We start from the raw sequence: 14851 nt of genomic DNA, 5'->3' as shown, positions 1-14851 counted from the left end.
GTCAAAGTGAAGTCGCTCAGTCGTGTCCTACTCTTAGCAACTCCATGGACTGCAGCCTACCAGGCTCCTCCGCCCATGGGATTTTCCAGGCAAGAGTACTGGAGTGGGGTGCCATTGCCTTCTCCGGCGGATGGCCTCTAGATGTTGGAAAATACAAGGAGCTATCCTTCACTATTGCTCCAGAAGGAATCCAGCCTGCTGGCCCACTTAACCTTCTCTCCTAAGAAATGTCAGGAAATAAATTTATGTCTTTTAAAGTCATTAAGTTTGTGGTGATTTTTTTTTTTTTTTTTTGGTAGCAGAAATAGAAAACGAATGCAAATTACATGAAACAAAAATTGCCCACCTTATATATTTTCCATTAGCACTTCCTGATTGCATTTAATGGAGAATGCCCTTAAGACAATCAAAATCAGTTTTTAAAGTCATTGGCATTAGGACAGAAATGACCATTAAATATATATTTACCAACAGAACCAAAATTTAATGATGACAATGAAAGTGACAGAATAGGATGTGATGCCACTAGTAAAGTGGCAAATGTTGATATCTGGGTTTCTGGGATAAAAAAGCCTGGATTTGTGTTTGCTGATTTCTGTGGTGTGTAAGTACTCTCATACCCAATTTTTTTAAATTTAATTTTATTTTTTTTTCTAATTTTATTTTATTTTTAAACTTTACATAATTGTATTAGTTTTGCCAAATATCAAAATGAATCCGTCACAGGTATACATGTGTTCCCCATCCCGAACCCTCCCAATTTTAAGCTGCTAACTTAGAGACTCCTACTGGTAAAAGATGGGGACAGTTGAGCATTTGTGGAAAAAATAACTGTAGTAAACCAAAACATATCAAATGTGTTTTGATTCATTATGGTACTTAAAAAATACCCCTGCCCCTACTTAATTGAGAGGAGGGCATGGCAACCCACTCCAGTATTCTTGCCAAATCCCCATGGACAGAGGAGCCTAGCAGGCTATGGTCCATGGGGTCTCAAAAAGTCAGACACAACTGAGCGACTAAGTACACACAGCACTACTTAATTGATCACTATCAATGAATAGCTTGCTTCCCAGATGGCATTAGTGATAAAGAACCCACCTGCCAATGCAGGAGATGCTGGTTCAATCCCTTCATCTGGAAGACCCCCTGTAGGAGGACACAGTAACCCACTCCAGTATTCTTGCCTAGAGAATCTCATGGACAGAGGAATTTGGCAGGCTATAGTCCATGGGGTCACAAGGAGTCGGACATGACTGAATCGACTTAACACAGAGGATAACGTAAGGAATGAATTCACTTTGAAAATTTGTCAAAAAAACAAACAAAAACCACACACACTTGAGCATGAATTTTGCATTTCTTATAAAATGAGGACTTTAGGGAAACAATTTTATAGATAAGGATGTTACCAAAAATGGGGGTCCAGTCACTCACTGGGCTTCCCATGTGGCTCAGCTGGTAAAGAATCCACCTGCAAATGCGGGAGACCTGAGTTTGATCCCTGGGTTGGGAACATTCCCTGGAAAGGGAAAGGTTACCCACTCAAGGATTCTGGCCTGGAGAATTCCATGGACTGTATATCCATGCGGTTGCAGACAGTCGGACACAACTGAGCCACTTTCATTTTCATTTTCAGCTGCTCACTGCCCAAAAGAAAATAAAATGTCCAGATTGGTGGAAAGGAAAAGCTTCTTTATTTTGGATGCCAGCAGCCCAGGGCAGGGGAGCCCACTCCCTCCCCATCCCACTGACAGTGAGCAAGAGTTTTATAGGTTGAGGGAGAGGGCTACAGGCAAACAGCACAGCCAGGTCTGACATTCATCTTGAAATTGGTCATTAGTGGTCGGATCAACATCATCTTGGTTGTTTTAAGTACAATTGCTCTTTAGTTCTAGCGCTGGTTTGTTTCCATTTCTTGAAGCCAATTCTCAGAATTATGGCAGCTACGTCATGGCTACAGTCTGGTCATCATGTAAGCCTTTGCTTGGTAGGGCTTTCAGTATCTATAAGACATCTCATAGGATATGGCTCGGGATATTATCTATAGCCTTTGAGAAGGAACTAAATATCCTTGACTGCTTAATGACTATATTATTATTACTTGATCTCCTTTGACTGTTTTCCTTTGCTTCTGCATTTTCTCACTTCTCTGGTTAAATTTATTCTTTGGTGAAAGTATTTCGACAGACGAAAGGCAGGCAGGGGACATGGGGGGTAAGGATCATAGGGTCCTGTTCTGTTTCAGAAAGCATTGATCTTTGTAAGAATATCCAGCTTTTATATGAAAAAGAAATAATTTAAATTAAAACATAAACATTTGCAATACCAAATTATACAAGGATCTGAACACCAATCACTGCTGATGGCACAAAAAGGAGGCAGCATTGATATCAGTTACCTTCCTAAAGGAAGCACAGGGTGCGGCCTGAAATAGCCCTCAAACGTGAGATCTAACTGTGAATTTATAGTAAATACAGGAGAGAGATGAACGTGTTAAATGATGCGAATGAAAAGCAAGCAGCCCATCTAGACTATAGGACATCCATAGGACTAAATAAGTAAACAAAATCTTGATTTCTTAAAAATGAATTATAAGTAGATAGGACAGAGTGATACCTAAATTATAAAAAGACTTTGACAAATTAGCTAATCAAAGTATAAGACTCTTGTTTGAATCTCTATATGATCAAATATACTGTAAAAATAAGAAGACCAACTCTAGGATCATCTAGAACATGTGTAGAACATGTGTATTGTAATCTAGAACGATAGTAGAACATGTGTGTTGCATACATATTTGGTGATATTAGAAATTTTTGTGAGGGGTGGGTGTGATGAAGATAGTTCTTCGTGAAACATTGTCATATTTTAAAAAGTAGCTGTTGTGTTTTATGCTTTGTATGGTCTGGATTGACGACCAGGATTGATGGTCAGGATTTCAGGATTGATGTTCTCTTGCTCTCTGTCCATCCCCTGCTCAACCAGTCCCTGCTTCACACACATAATTATCCAAATCACATAATTATAGGGCTTAATCAGATGTATGAAATGTGGGTTCAATCCCTGGCTTGAGAAAATCCCCTGGAGGAGAGCATAGCAATCCACTCCAATATTCTTGCCTGAGGAAACCCATGGACAGAGGAGCCCGCCAGGCTACAGTCCACAGGGTTGCAAAGAGACACGACTGAAGCGATTTAGCACACATGCAATCAGTCATTGCCTACGTACATGCCCCCCTACTCCAACCACTGGTTTCCCTCGTAACTGATGATCTTTCTTTTCCCCCAGAGTAGCAAAGATTGCCACCACGTCCTGTCTACTGTTGGCCATGCAGGGTGGGATGTCGCTCCAGGACATTATGCTTCAGGCTGGTAAGATTCCCTATCCAGTAAATTGTTATATGAATCTGTTGCTGTTTCTAAGAACTTTATTTGGTCTGGAATCAGGACAATTGCAGGGCTTGCAAGCCTGCAGGGTATACAAACACACATATATACTAAAATGTTTATAGATGAAATAATATATGGCATTTGTTTCAAATTAATTGTATGGTGGGTGAACTTGTGAAGTTATGAAGAAAATTAGATTGGTCATGCTTTGATATTGTTGAAACTGGACAAGGGGTACATAGAGATTCCAAATACTATTTTCTTTACTATTGTGTCAGTTGAAATACTCTATAATAAAATGACCATCTGGCTAAAAAGTATAAACTTCTAGAACATAAAGTTAGATAAATTATTTCTTACAACAAATAATTCTTAAGAAAATTGTAGCTAGGTATTTCAGTGGGATAAGACTGTATGCTTTTATAACCTCTCAAGGTTCTTTCTATTCTCGGCTGTACTTCATTTTTTTTAGAAAGTACATTATATTTGTCTAAGGTTCTACAATGCTTTTAAAAAGATTTTATTAGCAAATAACATTATACTATGGTAACTTTGTTTTAAGTGCATCTTTGCTTTAAATATTTCACTGCAGTAGAGATAACTACCCATTTAGGTCACTGAACATAGTACCTTTTTTCATCTCATGGGTGAAGATCAAGGTTATTTCAGTAGGAAAGAAATCATAGATAATTTTAACTTTTAATAAGGAAAGTTCCAAATAGGAAAGGAGTACGTCAAGGCTGTATATTGTCACCCTGCTTATTTAACTTCTATGCAGAGTACATCATGAGAAATGCTGGACTGGAAGAAACACAAGCTAGAATCAAGATTGCCGGGAGAAGTATCAATAACCTCAGAAATGCAGATGACACCACCCTTATGGTAGAAAGTGAAAAGGAATTAAAAAGCCTCTTGATGAAAGTGAAAGTGGAGAGTGAAAAAGTTGGCTTAAAGTTCAACATTCAGAAAACAAAGATCATGGCATTGGTCCCATCACTTCATGGGAAATAGGTGGGGAAACAGTGGAAACAGTGTCAGACTTTATTTTTTGGGGGTCCAAAATCACTGCAGATGGTGACTGCAGCCATGAAATTAAAAGATGCTTATTCCTTGGAAGGAAAGTTATGACCAACCTAGATAGCATATTCAAAAGCAGAGATATTACTTTGCCAACAAAGGTTCGTCTAGTCAAGGCTATGGTTTTTCCTGTGGTCATGTATGGATGTGAGAGTTGGACTGTGAAGAAGGCTGAGTGCCGAAGAATTGTTGCTTTTGAACTGTGGTGTTGGAGAAGACTCTTGAGAGTCCCTTGGACTGCAAGGAGATCCAACCAGTCCATTCTGAAGGAGATCAGCCCTGGGATTTCTTTGGAAGGAATGATGCTAAAGCTGAAACTCCAGTACTTTGGCCACCTCATGTGAAGAGTTGACTCATTGGAAAAGACTCTGATGCTGGGAGGGATTGGGGGCAGGAGGAGAAGGGGATGACAGAGGATGAGATGGCTGGATGGCATCACTGACTCGATGAACGTGAGTCTGAGTGAACTCTGGAGTATTACTTATAATTGAAATCTTAAAAAAAAAAAAGGAACAAAAACAAAACAGCCAAACTCACAGAAACAGAGTTGATTGGTGGTTGTCAAGGGTTGCACTGCAGGGAAATTGGGTCCAGGTTGGCAAAAGAGTACAAAGTTTTAGTTATAAAGGAATAAGTTCTGAGGAATTAGTTCATGACTATAATTGATATTATTATCTTGAATAATTGAAATTTGCCAAAAGAATTGAACCTGTTTTCTCACCAAAAACAAAGGTGAATATACGAAGTGATGATTGTCTTAACTCAATTGTGGGAATTTTTTCATAATGTATACAAACATCATTTTATGTATAATAATTTCCTATTTTATTTTATAAGTGTACCTAAATAAAGCTCAAAAATTTTTTTTCTTATCTGAAGTTCATACAGATATTCTCCTATATTGTCTTCTGAAAGTTTGTAAATGTTTCTTACTATTAATGTATTTTAGCTTTTTAATATCCTAGAGTGGCTTTTGGTTAAAATGTGAAGTTTCCATACTCAGTTTGGTTACTTTGTTTATCAATTGCCACTATTAATATATTGCATCACCCTGGTGGCTCAGATGGTAAAGAATCCGTCTGCACTGTCAGAGACCTGGGTTCTGTCCCTGGGTTGGGAAGATCCCCTGGAGAAAGGAATGGTTACCCACTCCAGTATTCTGGCCAGGAGAATTTCATGGACAGAGAAGCCTGGCAGGCTATACTCCAGGGAGTCTCAAAGAGTCGGACATGACTAAGCGACTTTCACTTTAATATAAATAAAACTTTCTACTTCATAGAAGTGCTCCAATTTTTTCTTACTCTCCTGAGATATTCTGGCTCTTCTTAGCTATTTATCTTTCATATGAAAATTAAAACAGAACAACAACAACACCAAAAAAAAAAACCCAGGAAAACAAATCTAAATATAACGTAATTGTGCTGACAGTTTGATTAGAATTTTATTTTCCATTTATTTGTTTTCAAATGTCCTTTAAAATAGTTTTAACTTTTTCACAAATTTTATGCATTTCTTGATTTATTCCTGGGTACTTATAACTTTGTTGTAAGTATAGATAGCTACTTCCATTTTAATTATATGTATTGCATATTCATTGCTGGGGGAGAGAAATACAACAAATTTAAAGATTTTTTCAAAAATAAAAATGATGAAATTTTTTGTGAGTCTAATCGTCATCTGTAGATGCTTTCCACTTTTCTAATAAGTAGCAATTTTCTTTCCTTATATTTCTTTCCTAGACATGGCTTTCACCATAATGTTTAAATGTAGTAGTAAAAGTAAGTGTCTATGTCTTATGTTCTTAAAGGGAATACTAACTTTTCACTTTAAATATGATGACTGTTGTGGGATTTCTATCAATTCCCTTTTTAAGAATAAGTTATTTCCTTCTATTGCTAGTTTGCTAGGAATGATGTCTACAGATATAAAAACAAATAAGTAAATATTATCTGGCATCCACTGGGATAATATTCTATATATTTTTCTTGATAATACCTTGTTTAGAATTTTTAATCTGCAGTCATAAGTGTATATTTTGCAGATATATTGGATTTTCCTTCTTATCTTTCTCCATTGGCTTCTGCTTCTTAAAAGGCAGAAGGAAGCATCATAAAAATATATTGGAGTATTTTTCATAAGTTTCTATGTTCTGTAAAATTCTATATAAGCTTGAATTTATCTGTTCTTAGAACACTATCTGGTTTTGGCATTTTGCTTATATGAAGATTTTAATTACTTTTCCTATTATTTTTGTGGTTAAAACACTCAACTAATCTATTACTTCTTCAAGTATGGTGTACTTGTTTTAAATGTGAGCTACAGTTTGGATGTAGGAACACATGTATACCTGTGGTGGATTCATTTTGATATTTGGCAAAACTAATACAATTATGTAAAGTTTAAAAATAAAATTAAAAAATGAAAAAATAAAAAATAAATTAAAAAAAAATAAATCAAATCCCTTACAATTATACAGTGGAAGTGACAAATAGGTTCAAGGGATTCGATCTGATAGACTGCCTGAGGAACTATGGACAGAGGTTCGTGACATTGTACAGGAGGCAGGTATTAAGACCTTCCCCAAGAAAAAGAAATGCAAAAAGGCAAAAGGGATGTCTGACAAGGCCTTAAAAGTAGCTGAGAAAAAGAGAGCAGCCAAAGGCAAAGGAGAAGAGGAAAGATATACCCATTTGAATGCAGGGTTCCAAAGAATAACACGGAGAGATAAGAAAGCCTTCCTCAGTGATCAATGCAAAGAAAGAGAGTAAACAATAGAATGGGAATGACTAGAGATCTCTTCAAGAAAATGAGAGATACCAATGGAATATTTCATGCAAAGATGGGCTCAATAAAGGACAGAAATGGTATGGAGCTAACAGAAGCAGAAGATATGAGGAAGAGGTGGCAAGAATACACAGAACTATACAAAAAAGATTTTCATGACCCAGAAAATCACAGTGGTGTGATCACTCACCTAGAGCCAGACATCATGGAATGTGAAGTCAAGCGAGCCTTAGGAAGCATTACTATGAACAAAGCTAGTGGAGGTGATGGAATTCCAGTTGAGCTATTTCAAATCCTAAAAGATGATTATGTGAAAGTGCTGCTCTCAATATGCCAGCAAATATGGAAAACTCAGCAGTGGCCACAGGACTGGAAAAGGTCAGTTTTAATTCCAATCCCAAAGAAAGACAATGCCAAAGAATGTTCAAAATACCGCACAATTTCACTCATCTCACACGCTAGCAAAAGCTCAAAATCCTCCAAGTCAGGCTTGAACAGTATGTGAACTATGAACTTTCAGATGTTCAAGCTGGTTTTAGAAAAGGCAGAGGAACCAGAGATCAAATTGCCAACATCCGAGGGATCATTGAAAAAGCAAGAGAGTTCCAGAAAACATCTGCTTTTACTTTATTGACTATGCCAAAGCCTTTGACTCTGTGGATCACAACAAACTGTGGAAAATTCTGAAAGAGATTGGAATACCAGACCACCTGAACTGCCTCCTGAAAAATCTGTATGCAGGTCAAGAAGCAACGGTTAGAACTGGACATGGAACAACAGACTGGTTCCAAATCAGGAAAGGAGTAAGTACATCAAGTCTGTATATTGTCACCCTGCTTATTTAGCTTATATGCAGGATACATCATGTGAAATACTGGGCTGGATGAAGCACAAGCTGGAATCAAGATTGCCGGGAGAAATATCAATAACCTCAGATACGCAGATGACACCACCCTTATGGCAGAAGGCAAAGAGCAACTAAAGAGCCTCTTGATGAAAGTGAAAGAGGAGGGTGAAAAAGCTGGCTTAAAACTCAACTTTCAGACAACTATGATCAAGGCAATCAGTTCCATCACTTTGTGGCAAATAGATCGGGAAACAATGGAAACAGAGTCTTTATGTTTTGGGGCTCCAAAATCACTGCAGATGGTGTCTTCAGCCATGAAATTAAAAGACGCTTTCTCCTTGGAAGAAAAGTTATGACCAACCTAGATAGCATATTAAAAAGCAGAGACATTACTTTACCATCAAAGGTCCATCTAATCAAAGCTATGTTTTTTTCCAGTAGTCATGTTTGGATGTGAGAATTGGAGTATAAAGGAAGCTGAACACTGAAGAATTGATGCTTTTGAACTGTGGTGTTGGAGAAGACTCTTGAGAGTCCTTTGGACTGCAAGGAGATCCAACCAGTTAATCCTAAAGGAAATTATTCCTGAATATTCATTGGAAGGACTGATACTAAAGATGAAACTCAAATACTTTGGCCACCTGATGCGAAGAACTGACTCATTGGAAAAGACCCTGATGCTGGGCAAGATTAAAGGCAGGAGGATAAGGGGATGACAGAGGATGATATGGTTGGATGGCATCACCGACTCAATGGACATGAGTTTGAGTAGGCTCCAGGAGTTGGTGTTGGAGGGGGAAGCCTGGTGTGCTGCAGTCCATGGGGTCACAATGGGTCAGTCAGGACTGAGCGACTGAACTGAACTTCGAGTTTGGAGACAATGTTTGACTCATATACACAGTACCAATGTTCTTTTTCTGTTGCTGTTAGTAGTGAGGTTCTTGCATTTCATATTCCTTCACATTTAACTTGCTAATGAAGTGCTCTAATTGTGCTGTATGCCTCTCCATATATATTTCTTTTTGTCTGTCTCTTGACGTAACTTGGAAACAAAATTCATACTGGATTACCTGAAACACTTTATAGATGAGCATAATTAAGATAAAAACATATTCATTACAAAACTTGGAATCAGTAAGTAGACTGTTCACTTTGCTGTTGATGAAGTTAAGGTTCAGGATACCAAGCAAGCCTAATGTTTAAGATTAATATTAGAGGGGTTAGAATTTTTAACTTTGAGATGTAAAAATCTATAAATTGAAGCAACAAAGGGCAAAACTGCCTGGTTAATATCTGCTAGGAGGTAAACTTGGAAGATATAGCATATTAGAGCAGATTTTACTGGTGCCCTTTCCATATCAGTGGGCAAAGGCCAGATTTATGACTGCTAGCATTGACTTTTTCTTTTTTTTTCTCTAAAGGCTTTGTCTGGCCTTTGGTATGTTCTTAGCCCACCTAGAGACTGGCAGTGTCAGGAGATTAATACCTCGTCTCCCTGGGGTTCCCAGCTAATGGTGGTTTGTGTGTAAATATCCCAGTTCTCTTTCCTCTCTGATAGTATAACTCTACAGCAGGGGTCTCCAACCTCCGGGCCATGGCCTGCTACTGGTCCATGGCCTGTTTAGAACCAGGTCACACAGCAGGAGATGAGTGGCAGGCCAGGAGCAAAGCTTCATCTGTATTTATAGCTGCTCCCTGTCTCTCACATTACTGCCTGAGATCCACCTCCTGTCAGATAAGCAGCAGCACTAGATTCTCATAGGAGTGCTAATTCTGCTGTGAACTGTGCAAGCAAGGATCTAGGTTGTGTGCTCCTTATGAGGATTATTCCCAAACCATCTTCCCCCAACCCTGGTCTGTGGGAAACTTGTTTTCCCATCCCTGATGCCAAAAAGGGTGGGATCTGCTGCTCAAAGGGGATGTTGTATAATGGTTCCTAGAATTTTCCAGTTTTTGGAGGTCATCCACAGCATGTGACCACAGGTTGACCTGCAAATTGAAACAGAGCAACTGGGTGTTCCTCACCCTCCTCCCTAACCTGGGAATGTACATTGAGCCCCCTGTCCTCATAGTGGGAATAATTTTCAAGGACTCAGCCTTCTGAAAGAGCCCTCTGTTATTGAGACATCTGCACAGTGTATATGATTGAATCCTGTTAAGGCCTCTCTACATGAACTTTTAAGATTCTGGGGGGTGGGTGAGGAGATCTACTTGTCTTGTGGCCATCCTGTGTGAGCTTCCTTGCTTATTAAACCTGTCAGTCTGGGGTGGTCTGCTGCTTTCTTTGGTCTCTCTTTGCCCTCTGTGTACAAGGCCAATTTGCGAACCAACACCAGTGGAATTAAGCTATTGTTTGCCTTCGTGATAACTTGATATATGCCCATGCTTTTCTGGCACTCTCCTCTCCCCTGTCCAGTTCCCCAATCACCTACCTGCATTTCTGGACTTACATTCCAAATAAACTAATTGTACTTGAATACATTTTTCAGGATCAGCTTATTTGAAAATTCCCACAAAGGCAGAAATTTTCCTCATAAGCAGGTCCTAAGGATATTTTTCTGTAACTGGACAACTGGCTGGTTGAGAGACGACAATAATTAGATTGCTGGTCCTCAGTGATGATAATATCTGAAATACTTTCCCATCACAATTATTAAGAATTTTCTCTGGAGTGAATTGAAATGGTATGCAGTTGTAAGAGGATACACTATTTTATGCCATGTTGTTAGCATTTGGGTATTACTGAAATAATATTAATTATATAAGACCTGTGAAATTTGAAACCATGGGGGCAAATTCTTAATCTATCTCTACAGTGTAGGACATTATAATATTTCTTAATATTAAAATTATTATAAGGCCTTTTGAATAAGGTTATATACATGAATGGGAAACTGTAGTGATAGATTTGTTGAAAGTACTCATTAAAAATTGACATTAATACTAATGAGAAGAATAGACTGTCAAAGCTCAGTCATCTAGATAGTGCTTTTATCCTACATTATTTTTCTGCCATGCTTTTTAAAAAATTTATGACCACTTGTGGAGACAGTAAGGAGGCTTTACTTTTGTGGTGTTTTCTACTACAGTTGGCCCCTTGAACAACATTGGTTGAAACTATGATAGTCCCTTATATGTAGACATTTTTCCAGTAAGTATGTATTACAGAACTACAGGAGGCACGGTTGGCCGCATCTTTGGATGTGGAAGGACAGATGCAGAGGGTTGTCTGTACAGTTACAGGCAGATTTTTCAACTTCATGAAGGGTTTGAAGCCTTAACTCCTGTGTTGTTCAAGAGTCAGTTGTATTCCAGTAGATTTTCAGAGAAGTCAGTAAATGTTGGTGTTGGTTTACCATTTAACATAGTGCTCATTCTCGGTCACTCAGTCGTGTTCAACTCTTGCAACCCCATGGACTGTAGCCTGCCATACTCCTCTGTCCACTGGATTTCCCAGGCAAGGATACTGGAGTGGGTTGCCATTTCTTCCACCCACCAGGGGATCTTCCTGACCCAGGGTTCGAACTGTGTCTCCTGCATTGGCAGGCGGATTCTTTACCACTGAGCCACCTGGGAAGCTCCCCCACATTTAATATAGGTAGATTCAAAATAAAGAGCAAGTATAGGAAGAAAGAACTCTATGACATACTGTTAATTCTGTGAAGTGTTAAGTGAGAAAAAATATAGATTAATACAGATGGCATAAACTGATATTTGTAAAGCAAACAACATAACATTGCCCCCCCACCCCCACCAACCAGTCTCTATCTAAAATAAGTGTGCATAAATTTACATATGAGGGAATAAATGCCAAATTTCTATAACTGTTTACACCCAGAGTTTAAGCATGGAAGAGATTGAAGGAGAATTTTTAATATACTTATGTATCTTTGCATTTGTCCACTAGTCACCATGAAGATATGTTCCTTTGATAATTTAAAATATATTTAATTTATTTTAGTGTGTGGAAAGATTAGATAATTTGAATCATTCAAATATATAAAAAGTAAACACATTTTTTGCTTTTTGAATTTTATATTAAGAAAGTTAAATTTTAAGAAATCAAGAAGAAAGCTCTCATTCTTTAATATTCTTTTCTGTGACTTTTTTTCTGCTTCAGTAGTTAAAATTGTTGGCATTTAGAAACTCAAACAAAGTTTTGTATCATAAACATTAAATATATGGCAGTAAACATTTCAGGAAACTATTGGCTGGTAGCAAATATCTTTCTAAGTGGCTTAGGCTATCACCCACCAGTCTGGTGTTTCTTTAAAAAAATGAAGACTTTTCCTGTAGATATATATGATGAAAGGATGCAAAATACTTGTTTGATTCCACATTTGCTTCAAAACTTCTTAAACTAGTGTGGTCTACTAAAAGTAAGTGAAATCATCAAACTGCAGTGCTTTTATCTGTCAGTTGCTGTCTTATATGATTGCCATAAATAATGAGCCACGTCCTTTAAGGGAGAGGATTTCTCCCAAGCAATTCAGTTGAGTCGCTCAGTCATGTCCAACTCTTTGCGACCCCATGGACTGCAGCACACCAGGCTTCTGTATCCGTCACCAACTCCCGGAGCTTGCTCAAATTCATGTCCTTTGAATCAGTGATGTCATTCAACCATATCATCCTCTGTCGTCCTCTTCTCCTCCTGCCTTCAATCTTGCCCAGCATCACGGTCTTTTCCAACGAGTCAGTTCTTCACATCAGGTGGCCAAAGTATTGGAGTTTCAGCTTCAGCGTCAGTCCTTCCAGTGAATATTCAGGACTAATTTCCTTTAGGATGGACTGGTTGGATCTCCTTGAAGTCCAAGGAACTCTCAAGAGTCTTCTCCAACACCACAGTTCAAAAGCATCAATTCTTCGTTGTTCAGCTTTTTTTATATTCCAACTCTCACATCCATATATGACTACTAGAAAAACCATCGCTTTGACTAGATGTACTTTTGTTGGCAAAGTAATGTCTCTGCTTTTAAATATGCTGTCTAGCATATTAAGTTAGTCATTGTAAATTTCATTAACATTCTGAGGCCCCTACAAAGGTGGTGTCCTATCATCAAATATAACTTTATGAAAAAAGTTGATAAAATTGGTTTAAAATGAAGACTATGGAAGTATTGATGCCATGATCTTAGTTTTTTGAATATTGAGTCTTAATCCAGCTTTTTCCCTCTCCTCTTTCACTTTCATCAAAAAATTCTTTAGTTCCTCTTTGCTTTCTGCCATTATGGTGGGATCATCTGCATATCTGAGATCTTGGTATTTCTCCCAGCAATCTTGATTCCAGCTTGTGCTTCATCCAGCCTGGCATTTCACATGATATACTCTGCATAAAACTTAAATAAGCAAGGTGATAATACACAGCCCTGATGTACTCCTTTCCCGATTTTGAACCAGTCCATTGTTCCATGTCGGGTTCTGTTATACTGAGCAAAATTCAGTCATTTGTTGGATTTGAGGCAAAGAGATGTATCTAGAATGACAATCAGTTTTATGATTTGGGTAACTGGATTGATGTTCAGATCTATGAGTAAGAAGTAAACACAACATTTGAGGGAGAGAGGTAAATGTGTTCAATTTTGGGCAAGCTGAGTTTGAAGTTCCTGGGGATATCTCATGGGTCAAGTGAGCAGTGAGTAATATGCATAAGACAGGACCTCAGTAGGCTGCCCAATACTAGGAATATAGTTTGGGGAGTTATGCTTTTGTAGATGATATATTTGAAACCAAAGAAATAGGTGAAGTCTTGAAAGTAACAGAAGAGTAAGGGAAAAAAATGGAAAATGGAAATAGAAATATATGGGTGAAAGCATGAAAAAATTAAGGACTAGGGGTCAGAGGAGTATAGGTAAAAGATAAAAAATTATTCTTCACCACCAGAATTTATCTGGTTCTTGAGTTCAGCCAGGAGGGATTTCAATGGAAAGGGTCATTTTAGTCTCAGAGAATCCAAGGGAGTCAGTCATTTTTAGGAACAAGTGGTTAGTAATTCCAAAATCAATAGTTAGGTCAAATACCACAAAAACTGAAATGTATTCATTTAGAAATTAGATTCATTTTCTAGTAGTTTCAATGTGTTGATGAGACAGAAGCCAGAATTCAAGGGGATGAGCAGCAAATGGGTGTCTAGAGTCAGTGAGATAAAACTACTTTCAAGAAGCTTGACCTAGATGAGAAGGAGTGATATCAAGTTAGATAAAGATCTAGGAGAGAAGGTTTTCATGACATAACAGACTCGAGCATGTTCTTCACATATCTCTGATTATATATTTATGGAAATAATTTGCATTGTTGTTCAATTGCTCAGTAGTGGCTGACTCTTTGCAAATCCATGGACTGCAGCATGCCAGGCTTCCCTGTCCTTCACCATCTCTGAGTTTGCTCAAACTCATGTCCATTGAGTCAGTAATGCTATCCAACCATTTCATTCTCTGTTGTCCCCTTCTCCTCCTGCCCTCAATCTTTCCTGGCATCAGGATCTTTTCCAGTGAGTCAGCTCCTCACAACAGGTGGCCAAAATATTGGAGCCTCAGCTTCAGCATCAGTCCTTCCAATGTCTATTCAGGTTGATTTCCTTTATTATTGACTGGTTTGATCTCCTTGCTGTCCAAGGAACTCTAAAGAGTCTTCTCCAACAACACAGTTCAAAATCATTGATTTTTCAGTTCTCAGCCTTCTTTATAGTCCAACTCTCACATCCACACATGACTACTGAAAAACCATAGCTTTGACTAGATGGACCTTTGTTGGC

The sequence above is a fragment of the Bos taurus genome, chromosome 8 (genome assembly GCF_002263795.3).
Source record: "Bos taurus isolate L1 Dominette 01449 registration number 42190680 breed Hereford chromosome 8, ARS-UCD2.0, whole genome shotgun sequence".
NCBI lineage: Eukaryota > Metazoa > Chordata > Mammalia > Artiodactyla > Bovidae > Bos > Bos taurus.
Note: the sequence above shows the minus strand (reverse complement) of the source record.